The sequence below is a fragment of the Thermobia domestica genome, chromosome 12 (genome assembly GCF_964235325.1).
Source record: "Thermobia domestica chromosome 12, izTheDome1.hap1.1, whole genome shotgun sequence".
Taxonomy (NCBI): domain Eukaryota; kingdom Metazoa; phylum Arthropoda; class Insecta; order Zygentoma; family Lepismatidae; genus Thermobia; species Thermobia domestica.
The window spans coordinates 22,521,114-22,542,732 of NC_137465.1; the positions used below are offsets into that span (position 1 = coordinate 22,521,114).

At 35.3% G+C, this 21,619-nt stretch overlaps 1 protein-coding gene across 2 annotated transcripts in view; it reads right to left on the minus strand.

The window, feature by feature from the left end:
• LOC145666363 (uncharacterized) overlaps positions 1-9,622 on the minus strand; it is a 67,313-nt gene extending 57,691 nt beyond the window's left edge. Inside the window, exon 1 of one of the 2 annotated variants that reach the window (XM_081733523.1) lies at positions 9,102-9,622. The gene's annotated coding sequence lies outside the window, so the exon portion shown is untranslated. Of the gene's footprint in view, positions 1-8,899; positions 9,064-9,101 lie in introns of those variants that run through there. The other variant, XM_081733524.1, reaches the window with a different exon arrangement.
• Positions 9,623-21,619: the final 11,997 nt, after the last annotated feature.

Consider the following 21,619-nt stretch of genomic DNA (forward strand, 5'->3'; position numbering starts at 1 on the left):
AAACAAAATAAACATATGCTTAAAACAAGCCTTAAATATACACGTCTTTAAAACATATATAAAATTTGCTTCAAACAAAATCAATTGTTTAAACTAAGTTTTAATAATTTGTTTTAAACAAAACAACCCTGGATTTTATTACCCTCGTTTACGCGTGTACGCTCGCTTACCTGCTCACTTCGGATGCGCTATCACCAAAACTCATCAACTTTACGTACCCTCTCTGAGTTTGATAGCATTTGTTTTTTTAAGTAGCCATTTAATACATGTTAGTTTGTTCCTTTTGAACTGCACATTTTATGCGATACACCCGAACGCCTTATTTGTAGGAAATAGTAATTTTATACTACAAATTATAAAATGTTTCATGTTGCTATGTTAAAGGTAACTGACTTGTAACTCAAGCTAACATAATGCAAAAAAAAAAAAAAATGAAATCTTTAAGTTTTGCGTCCCACGGTTATGCCGGTTAGGCTAAAGGAGACGGTGATGATGAGATGAGCGAAATGGTGGAATGAATAAAGTGGGAGGAAACGGGAGAACCCCGAGAAAACCCAAGAGCGCGGTGTTTGTCCACCACAAAGTTCACTTGGCGGGGGCTGGGATCGAACCCGGGACACCAAGCACCAGAGGTGATCGCTCTACCACTGAGCCACCGCGCCCCCCCTAACATAATGCAATCTAACCAAATGTAACATTTTAGCTTACTTCGAATTTCGTGTGCCCCGAGGATACAGCACAAATGCCTTAGTTAAAATATTACTGTAAGGATAACTTTGATATGACAATATTTTCAGACCTTCCTGACATTATTCTCGAGGAGGTGCGGTAGCTTACAGTAGCTACTTAATAGTTCCCAAGTACTGGAAATACGAGTTATTGGTCAGATGTGGTCTCTTGCGTATAGTAAAAATACGTGGTAAAGTAATGCATGTGTGTAAATGATGAAAACGATTACAGCCTTTCGAAATGTGGGTATGGAGAAGAATTGTGGGAACTAGCTGGGTCGAGCAGAAAACGAATGACGGGATCTTAGAAATGGTTGGGGAAAATAACTTTTAAATATTATTAAGAAGAGGAAGAGAAACCGTTTGGGACATTGGCTAAAAGGGAACTGTATCATGAGGGACGTGCCAGAGGGTACGTTGACAGGAAAGAGAGGGAGGGGGCAAAGGAGTATATAATTAATTGACATCAAAACAGAAAAGTCGTATGTGAAGACGGACAGGCTAGCAGAAGACCGTGGAGAATGGAAGCTTCTCAGTTGCAGTATGTGACCTGTTTTTAATGGCAGAATATTTATGATAATGAAGGTGATCAAAGAACCACGCTAGAACTCCCTGATATTAATAAAACTTCTTTCCTCAATGGTCAAGATGTAGTATACCGGTTGTAACAATGTGACAAATGATCAGTGCTATTTGCTTGGACACTTCCATACTAGGAAGGTGGATACCTAGTTCGCAATGGCCATATGATAAAGCGCTCACATTTAGTGCGTGGGGTACCTGGTTCTATTTCGCCTATAGCCAAGTGGACCTTGTGATGAACAAACATTGTGTGCGTGGATCTTAGCCTAGGAACATGATTGTGAGATTTAAAAAAGCCATGCAATGTGATGAGTTTTCTGTGGATGGCGTAAGAAATTCACAGAGAAAACGTTCTCTTTGGAAATTTCGTAAATTACTAAATAATAGATATATGCCAAGATTGTTTTTGTCTTATAAACGGAGACAGATATATTGTAACATATTTTACCTCGTGAGCTTTTATATTCCAGTGAAGTTGGAAACTTTTCGTTTCAGCTGGAAACAAATGACCCGATCATGTGTAAATTGATAGGTTCTTGTTTTCGTGCGGATTACTTCGGTTCAATTTTTGGTGAAATACATAAAAAGAAGTGAACATTCAGTTTGATGATTTATAAGTATACTATTTCCGCTAAGAGAGAGAAGAGTGAAAAAAACACAAGTTAAAATATGCGCATTGCTTCAATTATACGTTTCTAATTTCTGAATATGATTTTCCATTAAACTGATACGTATCTACACTGACTGAAATACTCATCTCAAGCATCAGAAGCGATGTAATAAATTATGCACTTAAGATATGATCACCATACATCTATATGGCGGTGAGTTGAAAAAGCACTTCAATCTTAAATACATGTAGTTTAAGGTAACAATTTTAAGTAAAAATTTGGATTGTTTAGTCGTTTCCTCCGAAAATAGACCGGTCTGTGAAGTGAAAACACACATTTTTGCCTTAACGTTCAACAATTATTGACCTTGGCTAAAGGAGAAGAATAAAAATGAACGATTTTGATACTATTTTTTGTTCTCCCAGCGAGAATAGAATACGGGACGATGTGTGCCATGGACACATGCGTTAGTCACTAAAACAAGGAAGGCGAAAGTCATTTTGTGGTTCATATATATTTATTGAAGGTGAAATATCAGAATTGGCAGTGAAAATCAAACCATACTTAATTACAAGAGAAAAAAACGAATATTTTCAAGCATGAAATCCCTGTTCAGCTTAACTTCCTGAAGATTGTAAGGACTTCGAATTTCGTTTTATTATTATTATTATTATTATTATTATTATTATTATTATTATTATTACAAGAAGCTAATACCACTATAGAAACTGAGAAAGGATTATTATAATTTCGATTTCCAAGGATGAAACTTTATTCTTCAATTCTGCAGCATTACGATTTCAGGTTTTCCCGACGGCAATTTCAATATATTGGTGGTGAAAAGTAGTACTGCAAAAATATTGGGAATACACATTAACCACGACAGATTTTGTTGTTCCCTAAAACCATACCTGCTCTGCAGTAGCAGCGAAAATACAAGATGGTTATATAGCAAAATTACTGGTCAGTTAAGTGTTATTTCGAGCACCGGGGTTACATAGGATGAACATATAGAGTTTATGTTGGAATTCGAACCACCGCAATGCACGAATCCGGCTTTGGTGCACATTTACTATACGGATCTACGGATATGCAAAATTTACAGAACAAATTTGTAATATTTTAATTGGTTAGTTATAAATAATCAAAACACGTGTCCTTACCTTTGAGATGTATCTATATTAAAATACATTAACAAAACTCGAAACTGTTATGCACGATGTTGTTCATACCGTGCCTAGTAACCATAATATAAAACGCGAAGAATCTGATGTCGAAGTGTTAACTCCTCAGTAATCAACTATAGAACTGTTAGTAAGGAATCCACATGATTACTTTGGAGCACAAATTTACAGCAATGGAAACATAAGGGGATATTACGTACACCATCTTTATTAACGTACATTACGTAACACGTAAGGTAAATAAGTTAAGTCATATTCAGTGTTTTGTGCTATGACTGTATATATTTATATCTATCTTTTCCGACGCTCCTGCTCCTTAGTGACGCACACCCTCGCTACCTGGCAGGCCCTCTTGTGCGCTTCTGCCTTGACTCAGTTAGATAGAATAAGTGCTTTTTAGTGGGGTCCTAGCACAAATTTGTTAGTTTTTTGGCACAACTGCGTACGTACACTTGAGTCCCACAAAGAACGTCTGTACATGCAAATGCAAGTCCACACCCAAGAAATTATTGTCAAATATACACAGAGTCGATTTACTAAATAAGTAGTATATATGCAATGTATTTATGCATGGATCCGCACAATAAATCTGCACAAGTATTCCTCCAGGAATCGAAACAGCGACTTTATACTGAGCACTCACCCTTAGCCACCCGTAATGATATGTGAGAGTTAAGTTCTGTTAAGCCCCGCAGCAAATATTTATAACATGGTAAACCAAACAAAATAATATAAATCAACCTAATTTAGCTAAACGTCACCGAACGAGTATTTTGTAAGCTGGAGGGAGTTAACAGGACATATGGCGGGATGTGATGTAAAGTTTACATTAGAAATTCCAGAAACTTTGTTACGAAAACCTTTGTTTGTCAAAGTTAAGTAATACCATATTAAAAAAACTGGTTCTTTTGATTATACATGTGACTTATTTTTTCGCGAGCACAACCATATAATCATGATGTTGTGTACAGATGAAGAAAACAGAAGGAGGATGGTAATGAAATGCTGGTATCCTCTTCGTTTTATTCAGTAGGGAAACTGAATATTTAGTATTCCGCTACATGAGAAGATCTTGGTTCAATCATAAACCACAATATGTAGTTTTTTCTGCGTACAACAAAAATAAAAGGTAACCTACTATTGTTCGGTTATTTATTAGAATGAATTGTATAAGACATCTCTCTATCATACACATGCTTTTGAAAGGGTGTGTTTTGCTTTTGGTTGCTGTTTGTTTTGCAACTGTTACGTTTCTTACTTCATGGCCATGATTCACATTTTGTCACTTTTACTTCTCGACGAACTGGGTTACAAAATGTAATGTCACTTGTTTTTGTAGACCGTAATTTAGATACTAGGTGATTTCAAGTGTATTGTATTTGTGTTCGTTCTTTTCTTTACATATTCAGTACTGTATTACAATGCATCTGAAGTGTGCTTATCATATATATATATATATATATATATATATATATATATATATATATATATATATATACGAGGGTCGGCTGATACGTTCTCGTCTCGACCTCCTTCCGAATGTCCTACCCTGATGTAATTGATATCATGTGAAATTCTGATCTTTTAAATGTTTAAGTAAAAAATTGAGCTCTTTTTTTTTAATTTACTGACTTGAGTCCTGAGTCAGTATATTTTGGGGAGTTTCTATTCTAATGTGTTATCCCCTCGTATTTACACCTTTTTCATATAATGCAGTTCTATGTTCCACAATAGAAAACTTTCGTTTGTATTTTGTATCATCAATGTTGTTGTTCTAATTGCGTAAGGTCACTCTCTACATGTCCTTTACAAATATGAATAAATTTAAGATAGAGAAACAGTGAAGTGGAAGTATACGACGTTTTCTAAATATTGGTTTACAGTGATCTTTTGGTTATATTGCAACCATTCTTATTATTTTTTCCTGTATTGTAGAAAATGCTTAGCTCTTTATGAATTTCCTAAACTATATAATGATAAATTCGAACGGATTAATCAAAAGGAAACTGTTTTTAAAGTAGAATCTTTTAAAACGTTTTTAAATACGGTACTTTAGTTGCGAAGTAAATCTGATTTAATTTTTTGTTACTAAGTTTAATTATGTTCACATTTTAGGAGAGATTTTTATCTATTCATATTCCTGATAACCTGGTTGATTTCACAGTCTAATTAGATACTTTCAATTAAAATATTTACACGCTATACAAGACTTTTACACAGATGACGATAAATATGGCCCTGCAAAGGACCAGAACGAACGACGCTGACAACAAGGACAAAAGTGCAGAAGAAACTGTTAATGAAGAACGGAAGAACACAATCTGTCTCCCATACACCGGGAACATTTCTGGAAAGCTCAGCAGACTATTTGCCAGATACAACATCAGGACAATACACAAGCCTCCAGCAAAAACAAAACACTTAATACGATCAACCAAAGACGACCTGGGTCTCCGAACTCCTGGAGTTTACCGCATTCTATGTGAATGTGGTACGTCCTTTTTTGGACAAACAGAACGAACCATTGAAGCTAGATGCAAAGAACACAACAGTTACATCAGATTAAACCAACCAGAAAAATCTGGACTGGCTGAACATAGCATCAAACAGCAACATGGCATTTTGTTCACAGATGCCGAAATAATAGCAAAATGCTCAAGAGTTTGGAACAGGAGGATAAAAGAAGCCGTTGCAATCATACAAGAAAAAACGAACCTTAACTGAGACACAGGATTCCAACTGAGTAAAACATGGACACCGATCATATCCCGCCATTTCAAGCACCAATCAGAAGCCGCCACTACAACCACCAATCAGAAGAGTCGAATCATACATATATGAGTATATTTATTTATTTATTTGCCTGTTTTGCATACAAATGAGAGTATTCTCGAGCACGCATACAGTTGTCAAAATCACAAAATAATTACATATATGGTATAGAAAAAAACTTAGATAAAATAATACATACATAACTATGACTTTATTCTATACACTCCATTGCACCATCATATTCGCCTGAAGATGTGGCCGATGTCAGCTTTCGAAACGTCGCAAGATATAAAAGTATTCATCTGGCTGCTATCCCGCGAAGACCAGTTCACAATTAGTGCCAGGAAAGCTTCAATAGATATTGTATCATTGTACATTTTTTTGCTGCTTTCAGATCTTCTTTATATGTATCCTGTGTTATCCAGGGTTTAGATTGGCTTGGTAGTCTTACACACCTCAGAACAAGGAATGCTAGATTCAAATAGAATGCTACGATATAAATAAAGCAACTGAAAGGTTAATTAACCTGGTTATACACGTAGATCTCGTAACAAATTTCTTCCTCAAAAAGTGATTAAAATATTGTAAATTTTTATCATTATTATTATTATTTTTTTTATAAATTGCCGTACTTCCTCTTGTATTACAATGTGCTCCTTAATGTTCTGTTGGTATTCTTATCCGATAGCGATGTGCATGTTGTCTTACGACAAAAATGGCGAGAAAATATATCTGAAGATGTCAAACCCCTAAATTTGGAAAAATTTAGCGAGAGTGCCAGTGAAGTTTTTGATGCAGAGGCATTTCACAAGATTGAGTGGGTTTGGTGAGTTTTTGCAGACTGTACAACAAAACTACCAGCAGCAAACTTTCTTTTGAATTAAAATATATATATATATATATATATATATATATATATATATATATATATATATATTGGCGAGCGACGGACTGTACAGAAAAAAGGACCCATGCGCCAAAATTTCGAAGATATGCAATTACTAGGCTGACCCCAAGGAAACACCATTATACACAAAATCCCATCACAAAAGTAGCACATTGTAAAGAAACATCCTTCGATTTATTTTTATATTTACAGAAAGACTTTACAACAACATCTCATTGAACTCATAAATTGATACAACGTAGTGGATTAAAAAGGCTGAATATAGCTTTTAAAAATACTATAAATGAATATAGTAAGTAAAGTACAGTGCGCCTGCTTTTTTCTCCATATATGTCTCTTTAACATTTTACTTATTAATTTTATCCAATACGGAATGCACTTCCAATATTGCCGTCCGTAGTTTGGAGCAGATTAATTATACGGATCCATATAATTGAAAAATTTACAGAACTTAGTAATAATACTTTAGTATGGCAATCTGCAAGTATTGAATATTCTTTTGTGCTCTCACCTGTGAGATGCAGAATTACGTGAAAATGTATTAATAAAATTAAAAAAATGAAATGAAATCTTTTAGTTTTATGTCCCACGTTTATGCCGGTTACGCTAAAGGATACGGTGATTATGAGAAATGAGTTAAATGGTGAGATGAAGAAAGTGGGAGGAAACAGGACAACCCCGAAAAAACCCACGAGCACGGTGTTTGTCCACCACAAGTTCACTTGGCGGGGGCTGGGATCGAACCCGGGACCTTAATAAAAGTCGAATCTGGTATGAACGTACTGTACTATAAGGTAAATAGTGGTACAATTATAAAGAACTATATGACGTGTGATGAAAATAACGAGCAAATTATTTTAACAAAATGATATCTTTGTATCGTGAAAGCAGTGGTTTTCCACAATCCTAGTTTACGCTTATACCAAGCATCGCTGACACACCCGCTCCCTACGGATAAACCCCGCGCTTCCTTGTGGAACGCCCCGATTAGTACTGCGCTGACTCACTTACATAGCTTTTGTGCTTTTCAGTGTCCACCTAGCGCAGGATGATTTGTGTTCTGCATAAGACCTCTTAAAACGAATGTGCAATATGGAGATAGCAAGTGCACAGCTCAGTATAAGGAATTAAACAAACAAAAAAAAGATATATTTTGTTTGTAAAATGACGGATTTTTTACAATCCACGATTACGCGTATACCTAACATCGTTGTGCCTGCTAGCTACAGACGTACCTCGTGTTACCGTGCGTCAACTTCATGCGTCCCTGCCTAGACTCAGTTAGATAGTATTCATCGTTTCTACTGTCCTCCTAGGACGTGATGGTCGGCACTTTTGTACAAGAAAATTTAAAGTGAAAGAGCGCACATCAGAGTTGATTGCTGAGGATACAGAAAATGAATACTCAGAGATATATCATGAATTTCTGCATGGACACGTATAGTCAATCAGCACACATTCTTCCAAAATTAAATAAATAAACGAAAATAAAGAGAAAAGATGAAATATTCCATCGCTGTATGATCTATAATTTTTGCATTTCTAGATTCTCAGATCTAATGCGTTAACGTAAGAAAGAGTTTGTTTAGAAGAATGTTTCAATATTCATGACATTTCTACATTTTTGCAATTTTCCAAAAAACCTGAGCTCCATCAACTTAAACATCAGGCTAGGCCAAAAGCCAGTATTCCCGGATGGCTGTCTCGTTTTTTTATAGCTTATGACGAAATGTAGAGTAACTGCTGCCCTTCTCTTATGGACAGACACTGAAGCTGCACCTCCGTGACTCCACAACATAGCATTTGCGCTACTTCGTGGGTACCTAGCTCAACTAAATCTGTGTGTTCTGCATTATAGCTTTTTCTTATATTGATTGGACTCAATATTTACACGCAAAACGGACAAAAATATATTTTAAGCAAATATTGCTGGAGGACACCATGAACTTTATCTGTGCTAAGTAGATTATTGTCATGTGGCACACTGAAAAGTAATCTGGAGAACAAGGATCTTTAGGTTAAAAAGAAAAGAAGAACCGTCAATCACTAAGTGATTTATGAATATATAAAAATAGATGTCTCCACATTGTGAATAAATTCTTTATACTAACTCACCGTGAACGTCAACATGCCATTCCTATTACTTCTCCAAAACAACTAACTGTTAAAGAAAAGTGTATGAGACAAACATCCTATAGGTGATAAACAGGGCCCGGATCTTGTTCACCTAAAAATTTTTAAAAAGTGACCTATAAAATGACACTAAAATTCCTGTAAAATGACCCTAAAATCACAAAAATTTGACCTTAAAACTTACGTTTTCTCAAACTTTTATTTCATTAAACATTGACACTTTTTAATATCCATTGGATATTTAATAAACATTTCTCACTCATATTCAAAAAGTTTTGTTTCAGTTAGTTGCAGTCCATTTATCACTTATGTCAATTGATCAGTCCATTCTACGGCATTGTAAGTATTGAAAGCGTCAGTTCACTCCCGAGTTGAAACACCGGAGGGAAGTTACAAACATTTTTTTTGAAAATAAAAGCAGGGTGGCAGTGATCAAAAACTAAATACTCAAATCTGAAACATCCCATTCGTAATAATGTTTAATACTTATTTTAATAAGTTTATTATCAATCCTGATGATAGCAAACACACCATACAATAAAAACTACATACTCCAACAATTTCTAGTACTCAATACCAATTCTAAATTACTAATTTATATTTTAATCATTTTCTATATTATCCAAAAATATGTCTAATATATAAAAAATATTAATCTTTCTATTATTTCATTTCTTGTTGACTTCACGTATAGTCAATAACAGATATTATTAACCTCGCATGCCAAGTATCCAGCTTTTCACATTGGTTTTATCAGAAGCCAACAAAACAGGAAACCACACTCAGCAGTCCGCATACGTTATAATGAAAAACGACCGAAAAATTGTACCTCACATAATTAGCTCTGGCTCTCAAATTTTCCTCTTCAGTCCAAATATAAAATCAGTTTCGGTATCAAGGAGAATCAATCAAGTGGAAAAGCAGAGAAAAACACATTTATTGTTACACACATTTATTCAATTTAATTTAAAATTTAAATATTCCAATTTTTAATCATGCTCTAATGAAAACATAACTACAGGCTTTCTATTATTCCGTTTATTGTTGACTTCACATATAGTCAATATCAGACATTATTAACCTCGCATGTTAAGTATCCAGCTTTTCACATTGCTTTTGTTATCAGAAGCCAACAAAACAGGAAACCACACTCAGCAGTCCGCATACGTTAAAATGGAAAACGACCGGAAAATCACACCTCACATAATTAGCTCTGGCTCTCAAATTTTGCTCTTTAGTCAAAATATAATATCATTTTCGGTATCAAGTAGAATCAGTCAAGTGGAAAAGTAATGAAAAACACATTTATCTTTACACATATTTATTGAATTGAATTTAAAATTTAAATATTCCAATTTTTAATCATGCTCTAATGAAAACATAACTACAGGCGTTCCATTAATCCATTTCTTATTGACCTCACATATAGTCAATATCAGACATTATTAACCTCGCATGCTAAGTATCCAGCTTTTCACGTTGCTTTTGTTATCAGAAGCCAACAAAACAGGAAACCACACTCAGCAGTCCGCATACGTTAAAATGGAAAACGACCGGAAAACCATACCTCACATAATTAGCTCTGGCTCTCAAATTTTGCTCTTCAGTCAAAATATAAAATCAGTTTCGGTATCAAGGAGAATAAATCAAGCGGAAAAGCAATGAAAAACACATTTATTTTTACACACATTTATTCAATTTAATTTAAAATTTAAATATTCCAATTTTTAATCATGCTCTAATGAAAACATAACTACAGGCTTTCTATTATTCCGTTTCTTGTTGACTTCACATATAGTCAATATCAGACATTATTAACCTCGCATGTTAAATATCCAGCTTTTCACATTGCTTTTGTTATCAGAAGCCAACAAAACAGAAAACCACACTCAGCAGTCCGCATACGTTAAAATGGAAAACGACCGGAAAGTCATACCTCACATAATTAGCTCTGGCTCTCAAATTTTGCTCTTCAGTCAAAATATAAAATCAGTTTCGGTATCAAGGAGAATCAATCAAGCGGAAAAGCAATGAAAAACATTTATTTTTACACATATTTATTCAATTTAATTTAAAATTTAAATATTCCAATTTTTAATCATGCTCTAATGAAAATATAACTACAGGCTCTCTATTAATCCATTTCTTGTTGACTTAACATATAGTCAATATCAGACATTATTAACCTCGCATGTCAAGTATCCAGCTTTTCACATTGCTTTTGTTATCAGAAGCCAACAAAACAGGAAACCACACTCAGCAGTCCGCATACGTTAAAATGGAAAACGACCGGAAAATCATACCTCACATAATTAGCTCTGGCTCTCAAACTTTGCTCTTCAGTCAAAATATAATATCATTTTCGATATCAAGGAGAATCTATCAAGCGGAAAAGCAATGAAAAACACATTTATTATTACACATATTTATTGAATTTAATTTAAAATTTAGATATTCCAACTTTTAATCATGCTGTAATAGAAACATAAACAACAGGCTTTCTATTATTCCATTTCTTTTTGAATTCACCTATAGTCAATATCAGACATTATTTTATTTGGACGCCATGGAAGGTCTAAAATATTTCGGTGTGTTTTGAATCCCTCCTCCCCTTATACCATACGCGCATCTGTACTGTGCTAATTTTGGGTTGCTCACATGTAATAAGTGCCGCTGTTTTTGTCCTCACTTATATTGAATTAGATCTTAGGTATTTACTTTAATTATCTAAGTTAACTTTTATTGGCGCTAGTTTAGCTCTGGTTCGTAATAATTTGGTTTCAGTTAGTTGGTGGTTTTACATCATACATGCGCACGTAGTTCACGTATTTCTCGTTAGGTGTCTTCTTTAGCAGCTGGCTTTTCTCATGTGCGCATTGTATCCATCTCCAGAGCTTAGTCTCTGTTTCGTCTTGTTTTTAACGTTTAATAATAGATTTAGCTACGGTGCCTGGCTATTGAGAAAAGTCCCTTTGCTAAGCATTTAATTATTTATACTATAACTTAAGTGAATACTAATTATTCTTTGCAGTTTAACGCTCACAATTACACCCTTTGGCATAACTGAGAGAATGACTGAATCCAGTGAATCATGATGAGACAATTAGTGAAATGAAAATGTTTGACGAAACTGGAGTATCTCGAAGAATACTAATTCTTGTATACACCTGTCTAAAAATTTTATCGTACCTTGTTGTGCTAAATATTAAAGTTTATCTGTTACCAATTTGAATCTTCTCAAGAGCCGACATTGTATTGCAGTATCCCTTTGACACATGGGTAGTGATTGTTATACTGCTTAAAATGACGTTCACTTATGTTAAAGTTTTATAATGATTTTTGCTTTCATTTGCTTCTAGAACATTACAACAATAGTTTTTGGTGGTTTTAATTACCTAGGTACAACAATCCGCAATTACAGTGGACAGTGCGATTTTAGACGCATTATTATTCTATTGTTAATGTTATTCGATCTCTATTACACAATAGACTTTGTGTTTATCCAAATTGAAGAGTGTGTTTATTACAGTACATTTTGCTACAGTCAATAGTTACTATTTATATAGTGTTTATTATTCTATTGCTATAGTATTCAATCCGTGTTCAGGATAGACGCTTATGCCAGGTGTTTTATATTGCTTCAGTTTCGCAGCAAATATGTTCACTATTTCTGAGTTATGAGAAAGTAAAAGAAAAAGGTTTTAAAAGAAAACGACTAAAGAAAAGAAAAATAATCGCTAAACATCACAGCCACTTCTTGACGATTTTGAAAGACATAACTCAACGTGGTACAAGCATTCACGGACGGATTTTTCCCAGCGGGAGATGTGTTCGTTGACGTTGTTTGAGTGCTGTTTTGTGGTTCACTGAGGAAAGGAACCGAACCATTGTGTTTCTTAAATTGTACTTGAGAAAAGCGAAGGAACCCTACACAAGGTCCGTAATTGGACTACGGTTACTTATAACTCATATTATTTCGTGTATAGCGAAGGGTTCTTCTTCTTCTTCTTATTATTATTATTATTATTATTATTATTATTATTATTATTTAATATTATTCACAGAGGAAGCAAAGAAACAAGTTCTGACGCATTGAAACTCTTTAAAAGCCTTACTGATAACATAAAATAACAATATGAAGAAAAAGCTCCCTAATTTCCAAAATCAAAAACCTCAATTATAAAACTCTAAGTCATCTTCAACCTTGTGTTTATATATATGTCATCATCATCATCATAGGTATTGTGCCTTTATTGGCAGGTCACTTGCCGCAGCTGAGAACCTTCCATGCTACACGATCTTCCACTAACTTCTTCTTCTTCACGTATGAACTTTCTATTTATATGGTTCCGTGCATGTAGCGCCCGTAGACTTAGCGCCCAGTGTTTCTGGCTCACAGAAGGAATTTTATATTGATTTTATCTCACAATCAGGGATGTCCAGTTCATTTTACCACTCTTTCCACAGGTCGTTGATTCCTGTAATTTTCTTACATCCATGTTCCGTGTACTTAGCGTCCACTAAGTAAAACTGTTATGAAGAGGGAGAGAGAGAGAGCGAGAGAGAGACAGAGAGACCAGCCAATAGCACTGATTATGACGCTTCAATGAATTATAACCTCCGGGCGAAAGGGTGAAACGCAGAAACGTAGTTATATATATATATATATATATATATATATATATATATATATATATATATATATATATATGTATATATATATATATATATGTGTGTGTGTGTGTGTGTGTGTATGCATGTATGTAACTGTACTCCGTGGTATGCAATGCTCTACAATATTTAAATGTACTATAAACTAAGGTTACATATGTAGCTTTTAATGTGAAAACTATGTAAAACAGACGTAATCTAGAATACCGCAATGAGGATAAGGCATACAAAAAACGGTGAACATATTCTCACGACTGAGAACCGGGACAAAATGTAGACTGGCGAAACACCGGGATAAGAGTCTTCATGGAGGTCACGGTGGTTCAGTGGTAGAAACACTCACATTTGGTTCATAGGATCCCTGGTTTTATCCCATCTTGCGTCAAATGGGCTTTGTGGTAGTCAGACGCTGCGTGCATGGATAAACTCGGAGTTCTCTCGTTTTCCCTCACTTTCTTCATTACACCATTTCATTCATTCTCACAATCATCGTCTCCTCTATCCTACTCGTATCTCCTTAATCGTGGGATGTAAAATCCAAAGATTTCATTTCATTTCAAGAGCTTCCAAACCAGGACTGTCCCGGTAAAAATCTGTCATATGGTAACTCTGTCTATATAACAACATCGGGTTTGATACTAAAAAAGAAAAAAATATTATCATATGGTATTACACAGTTTCAGAAAAAAATCTAACAAGCTATCCGCATTAAGTCTGATACATATTTCACAGCTTTATGCGTAATATAAATCTATATAGTTAAGCAATTGATATCATACACTACAAGCACTGAAAAACAACGTAACGTTCTATAATAAAAAGAACGTTGCTTTACGAACCAATAAGTTAATCGCTCTACGAACCTTATTGCACACATTATACCCTAAAGTTACAGCTTTATGCAGTAATGAATTCCAATCAGTTATTGAACGAGTATGGTGTTTCTTTGAGAATAATCCATCACTAAGTTGAACAAGCTCCTTTGAAGGCTAGTCGTCTTCCATTTTACCCTCTTCTTCGGTAATTCATATCGCTGCTCTTGTTCGATGCAGTTGAAACCATGGTCTCATCCTTTTGTAATGTCCATCCACAAGGAAGGATGGACAGGTTCGACCTTTTGGAATTTCAAATTCGAAGCTTCTATCAATTTACTCGTTCGTGTCTCTTTCTGTAATTTTGCTATATGAACGGGTATGTTGCGGGGAAACAAAAGAGGCTAGCAAAGAAATTGAATTGTAAGATCACCGTAAGATGAAAGTCGCATACTCCAGATACTACCTGATGCGTAATGTTGATCAAAATAAATTAGGAATTCTTCAGTTTCTTCTGGTACGATTTGCTGTAAGTAATCCATCACTTCTGACCCTTGTCAGAGAGAAGGAAAACAAATCCGTCCACCATTCCATAGAAATCGGATTTTCTCATTCTCCCTGTAAAAATTCGCTAATCCCGAGTGCTGCAGTATGTACTTCGTGTTCGTGTGACTTGTCTGGAACGCTTTGGCTTACGACTTCCCTCACTAGCCACGTCTGGTTGTGAGTTTAATTTACATATTCCTATATATGTTTGTTTTATTCCTCCTCGCTGGTCTAGTGGCAAGAACGCAAGCCTTTGGCGTATGAGGTTCAAGATTCGATTCCTGGTGGGAGAGCATTGAATGACCAAAGTGGTTCGGATTCCACTATAATCAGTAAATTTAAGTCTTCTTTAGCCTACCTGGCAAAACCATGGGACATAAAACTAAATACAAACCTTTTTATTTATTTATTATGCTTATTTATTATTATTATTATTATTATTATTATTATTATTATTATTTATTTATTTATTTATTTTTTATTTTTGCAAAAGGGAGGTTTTATTATGAAGTAAAACACTATTCAGAAGTATAATATTGAAATTTGCAAGAAGAAAACTCATTTCTGCGTAACAAAATTTAAAAATTAATTAGTCACAAGTAATTGTTTTACAATTCTCCATGTCTTTTTAGGCACTTTTCACTACATTAATTAGCACTTTGATAAGTCGTGATGAAATGTAAACATAGTTTCGTTGCAATTCTCCATGTCCAGTAGGCATTTTTGACGTACTGTTATGAGTGCTTTTGATATTTCGAGATCAAAGGTTTGAAGGGGTCTGTGCCCCACCCAACCATTTTTCCCAGGAAAATACGAAACACATATTCCATCATTTAACGTTTATAATATCTGTGCACAATTTCATTCACTCCGGCTAACTTCTTGTCTTTCGGACCTCAAATTTCTCCAGATTTTGGGTGGAGGCTTTTACCCTTAAAACAGTTTTCCCCAGAAAAGAAAAAACACGTATTCGTTTATTTCATGTGTAATATCTACCTGCCAAATTTTATCAAAGTCGGAGTGTTACACTTCGAAAATGTTACATGTCAGTACATTCATGTAGCTTGCATTTGCGGCAGAAAGTTCTTGTTTTGTGCTCCCTCTTTGCTGGAGAGAATTTCTTAGACTGTTCCTCTTCAGTATGCAGGGAAGCTTCCATTCTCCGTGATTTTTTCTCAACGTTGGCGAACTGCTAACCACACGAAATGAAGAATTTACGGCATTTCAAACTTTTTTAATGTCAGTTTCTCTTTTGAAATTACGCTTTGATGACACAATACCATAAGTGTTGAGTCCATCAGTTATGTAAAATACTGTCATAGGCCATTTTGTTCATTGTTTTGTAATCTAACAGCGAGCCATATGATTGTTAGTGTGAACGTGTGATTTTGTTGTGTTGTAATATATGATAACTTTGAGTTTTTCCTCCGCTCTAGAAGTGACCACTTCAGGATAGTTGTGCATTGTGTTTTGCAATGGGTGATTTTACTGGGTATATATTGTCAAAAGAGACAGCGCACCCATAAAATAAGAAATTGTTCGTCTACAGTCATATTATATGTAAGAATAAAATTATATTGCAGAGTGTGTGAAGAATCTGCAACTTCACAAATTAGGAACAGTTCATCATCAGGTATTCTAATAGCGCCGATGTTGTAATCAAAACATAAGGCAGCCCATGTAGGATCGCTTTTCTCCGGAGTTTTGCTTTTTGCATTAGCACGTGCTTTTGCATTAGCTATAGGTGCTACGCTCCAAACTTCTAACCAATCCTCTGGATAAGAAAACTACTCAACGTCTCATTTCAATATCGGTACCTGAACAAGAAACTTCAGTTGCATTTGTATATAAGTCTGCTAATATCTTATCGTCTGTCGGGAATCAATTTCCTCATTGTTTATTGATTTACCAAAAATATTCCTCCTCTACCATCAATAGTGACGTGTATTGTTAGTAATCTGTTTCTCTACCACGTGCAATGATCAAAACACACTAACAATAAACAAAACTTTACATACAATCAGTTGCAAAGCCAGGATTTCTATTCGGGGGGGGGGGTCAGTGTCCTACTCCGGAAAACTTTTTTGTTAATGTGGAGACTGAAAGCACAAATTTAGATTTTATTCTAGCAACTTTTTAAAATTTTGGTTCTTGGGAGTTCATATCCCGGGAAACTCCCCCTGGATACGCAACTGCATACCACGGAAAAATTAATACAGTTTGATAGACAAAAGCAAGTATTATGCTTCTGACAATTGATTTATATAAGTGAATAAATAAAGAAAAGCTGCTACTAAAATAATAAAAACTGCAAATAATTAAATCAATCAAACTAAATAATAACACATAAAGTTGCAATATGTTATATCTGACTTCATTGGGACAGTTAGAAGATTATCAGAACGTTCACTCCGCTACGAGCCACAATCTCAATCTATTCTGAATCTATCCTCATATTTCTTCATTAAGGCTCGAGTTTAATGGAGCCACTCGGCACCCAATGCTATAAATTTTAAAAACTATCACTTAACTCACGGAAACGAAAAAAAATACTTAAAAAACATAATAGAAGAACACAACCAGGGAAATGTCATAGAATTTCAATACTTACTAAGCCTTAGTAATTATTAAAGAAAGTATGCGTACGAGTGCAATGGACCCACCTGGTAGTCCTAGGCAGTGGCGGTGGTTGGACGTTAAAAGTGGGGAGGCAAGACATGATCTCAATACAGTATTTATATGTCAATGTTACTTTTCATGGTTGCTTGTAACACTTTGTTAGACTAAGGGCTGTATAACTATTAGGAGGCTGTTATATAGACTAAAGGCTGTATAACTGTATAACTATCTTTTTCAGTTAAAATACCGTATATCTTGTTTCATATTTTGTTACGTAAATTGACAAGAGCAACATAAGATACTAACTCTTTGTACTCTTATACAACGAAGGTGTAAGAAGAGATCTGATTCCTTGCTCATGAAATCAAAAAATCATAAAATCATGCATCTTAAAATTCTGTCTGGAAAATTGTGTGATCAGATTAGGGACCTTTTTAATAACAAATTTGCAAAACAAATAAATAGAAAGGATAATATTAATCAAATAATCATAGTAATGGATAATAAGGCTTGTTCTGCAAAAGTTATATTGAAACTGGAAATTAATGAACAACTTATATTTTTAATTCCACGCATGTTATTATATGTGTTATTACTCTTAAAAAGACAGTGAATACTACAAGCATATGCTACGACATTCAAAGAAATATTTTTGCAGCTTCCCGAAACATGTTCGTTGCCATTAGATACAGTTTTCATTTTCTTGGAATACATCAAAATTCAACAATACTTAGTCACTCCACATTCCAGTTATGAAGATTTAGCTTTCTTAGATGAAGTAAATGGGATTGGCACTCAAAATTCCGTTGAAATACCAGCTGAAGAAATGAGGAGTTTGGTTCAAAATGAGGACAATGCTGTGGATGTACCCACGCAACAAGTCCAAGGAGAAAATCCTGTATACAATCCACCTCAATATTGTGTACAGGATAATCATGACTATGGGGACCAAATGATTTTTACTCCTCTGCCTGACCCGTCATATGCCAATGTTCCACCAATGGTTGGACATGGCAACATGAACAACAACAATAGTACAAGTTGTACTACTGGTAGTCCTAATAGTGGTAGTACAGGTGGTAGTGGTAGTGATAGTAATAATGGCGGTGATAATCAAAGAAATAGTAATTTCGAAGTTGTAAGAGAAAGCAGACAAAGGTTTCGTAAGTTCCATCTTACGGGACATGAAATTGCCGTCAGACTTGTGGGTGATGAAAGGAATATTAATAACCCAGAGGCTTATATCGAAAGTTTAATTGATTTTGCGTTGGAACATGTGATCTCCAATGCACGCCCCTCGGACTACATTGGTTTATACATAGAGAGTAGTAATAGTACCAACAACAAACCAGTGTACGTTCCGTTTAGAAGAAAGGGCAATTTCTCTGCTAGGACAGTCCTCACTTCAATCGACCGTGTATTAAATTCGAATGAAGTGTTCCTTTTGGGGCAAGAACTATTGTTTCGATTCCATATAGCTGAGAGTATGCACGGCCAGGGAAGAAATAATACAACGAGTGCCGTTGACAAATATGCAAAATACCAAAATTACGTAGAAAAGCGATTAATTCGCATTAAAAAATAGAAATATTTACTGTCTTCCTATGGCTAATGTATGGGGCCAAGTAAAGCTCCACGGTACAAAACATGATTTGTATAATTTAAAAAGAGAAAACTCCGATACATGGCTTCTTAAAGCAGAAGTTCTGTGCGAGATGGCAGGGGTTAACGTTGAAAGTAAGCAAGGTTGTGACTTTTCCGATTTGGACCTCTTTCAAGCATATTTGAAAGGGGAGTATCAAATCGTAGTTTATGAGGAGCATGAAAAGAATAACCGGGAATATATAGTACGTTACCCGGGAGAACCGGCAGAAAATAAGATGTTTATCCTTTATCGAAGAGGTAACACTATTGGTCATTTCGAACCTATTCGTAACATTAAAACTTTCCTCAAGGCACGGAAGTATTGTTATTATTGTTTGGAAGCATATGATTAAAGGTCACGTGCACACAAGTGTAAAACTCGTTGTACTTTTTGCGAACATACTCACGAACGTGATTATACTGCAAACAGAATTAAATGCAATGCATGCAATAGAGAGTTTGCTGAGGGTGTTTGTTTTGAAAACCATGTGACAGGTAATAAAGCGGCTAAATCCGTATGTGATAATGTAATGCTCTGCATCAATTGCGGCGTCATCTTTGATAAGAGAGGGCGAAAATCTGATCACATGTGTGGTGAAGATTTTTGTTCAACGTGCCGTGCGTATGTTGATACTAACCATACATGTTTTGTTCAGAGACAGCGACCTGTTCATACGAAAAGGTTTATGTATACACGACTCCAAAAGTGCATTAACACTTGCAATTCTCCTTTTCCTGCAATAGCAGGCAACCCAAAAAGCTGGGCGCTTCGATTGGTTGCGAATTCGAAAGGCGTTGAACCAAAGCTCAATTTTGTAACAAATATATCAGTGTAGCAAACTGCAAATAAGAGAATAAAACAAATTGTTAAAAATGACAACTTTATTATTGTGACGGAGTTGGATGACATGAAAAGTTACAAAATGATCTTAGTTAAGCAGTTCGAACAAGATGAATGGCAAGAAACATATATAAGAGCACACAATTTCTCTCCTTCCATCCCGGAAGAAGAATTTCATAAAAAGAAAAAATACATAATGTAAAGGTTATATATTAGGGCCAATTCCAAAATTTTCAAAGCCGAAAGGCAAGAACAACTGAACCAAAGTGAATGAAACTGTGCAGAGATATTGCAAACGTAAAATGAGGGAATCCGGGTTTCGAATTTTAACGGAGAAAACGGTTGGGTGGGGCACGGACCCCTCCAAACATTTGATCACGAAATATCAAACATGCGAGTAACAGTATGTCAGATGTGTGTAAAGGACATGAAGAATTGCAACGAAACTTTATGTATGGACAATACGCAAGAAATAAACGAATACGTTTTTTAATTTTCTCCGGAAAAACAGTTTTAGGGGCAAAAGGCCCAACTAAAAATTTTGAAAGTTGACGCCCGAAAGGCGAATACAAGTGAATCGAAATCAATGAAATTGTGTACAGATATTGTCGACGTAAAATGAGGCAATACGGGTTTCGAATATTCCTGTAAAAACCAGTTGGGTGGGGAAAGGACCCATCCAAAATCTTTGATCACGAAATATCAAAAGTGCTAGTAACAATATATCAGATGCGTGTGCAGGACATAAAGATTGCAACATGACTTTGTGTATGGACAATACGCAAAAAATAAAAGAAAACGGGTTTCTTATGTTCTGCGGAGGCACGGTTTTAGGGGGCAAAAGCCCCAACCCAAAGTTTTGAAAGTTGACGCTCGAAAGGCAAGAAGTGAACCGAAGTAATGAAATTGTGCACAGATATTTTAGACATAAAATGAGGATACGGGTTTCGTATTTTCCTGAAAAAAAGGGTTGGGTGGGCCTCCGACCCCACCAAAACTTTGATCAAGGAATATCAAAGGTGCTAATAACATTATGTCAGATGTGTGTAAAGCACATGGAAAATTGCAACATAACTTTGTGTATGGACAACACGCAAAAAATAAACGAATACGGGATTTTTGTTCTACGGAGAAACGGTTTTAGGGGGAAAAGGCCCGCACCCGAAATTTTGAATGTTGACGTCCGAAAAGCAAGAAGTGAACCGGAGTGAATGAAAGTGTGCACAGATATTGGCGACGTAAAAGGAGCATACGGATTTCCTTTGTTTCTGGAGAAACGGTTCGGTGGGGCACGGACCCCTCCAAACATTTGATCACGATCTAAAGTGCTAGTAACAGTATGTCAGATGTGTGTAAAGGATATGAAGAATTGCAATGAAACTTTGTGTATGGACAATACGTAAAGAAGAAACAAATACGGATTTTTTATGTTCTGCGTAAAACGGTTTTAGGTTGCAAAAATCCCCACCCAAAATTTTTAACGTTGACGTCCGACAAGCAAGGAAGAAGTGAATCAAGTGGATGAAATTGTCCGCAGATATTGCAGACGTAAAATGAGGATACGGATTT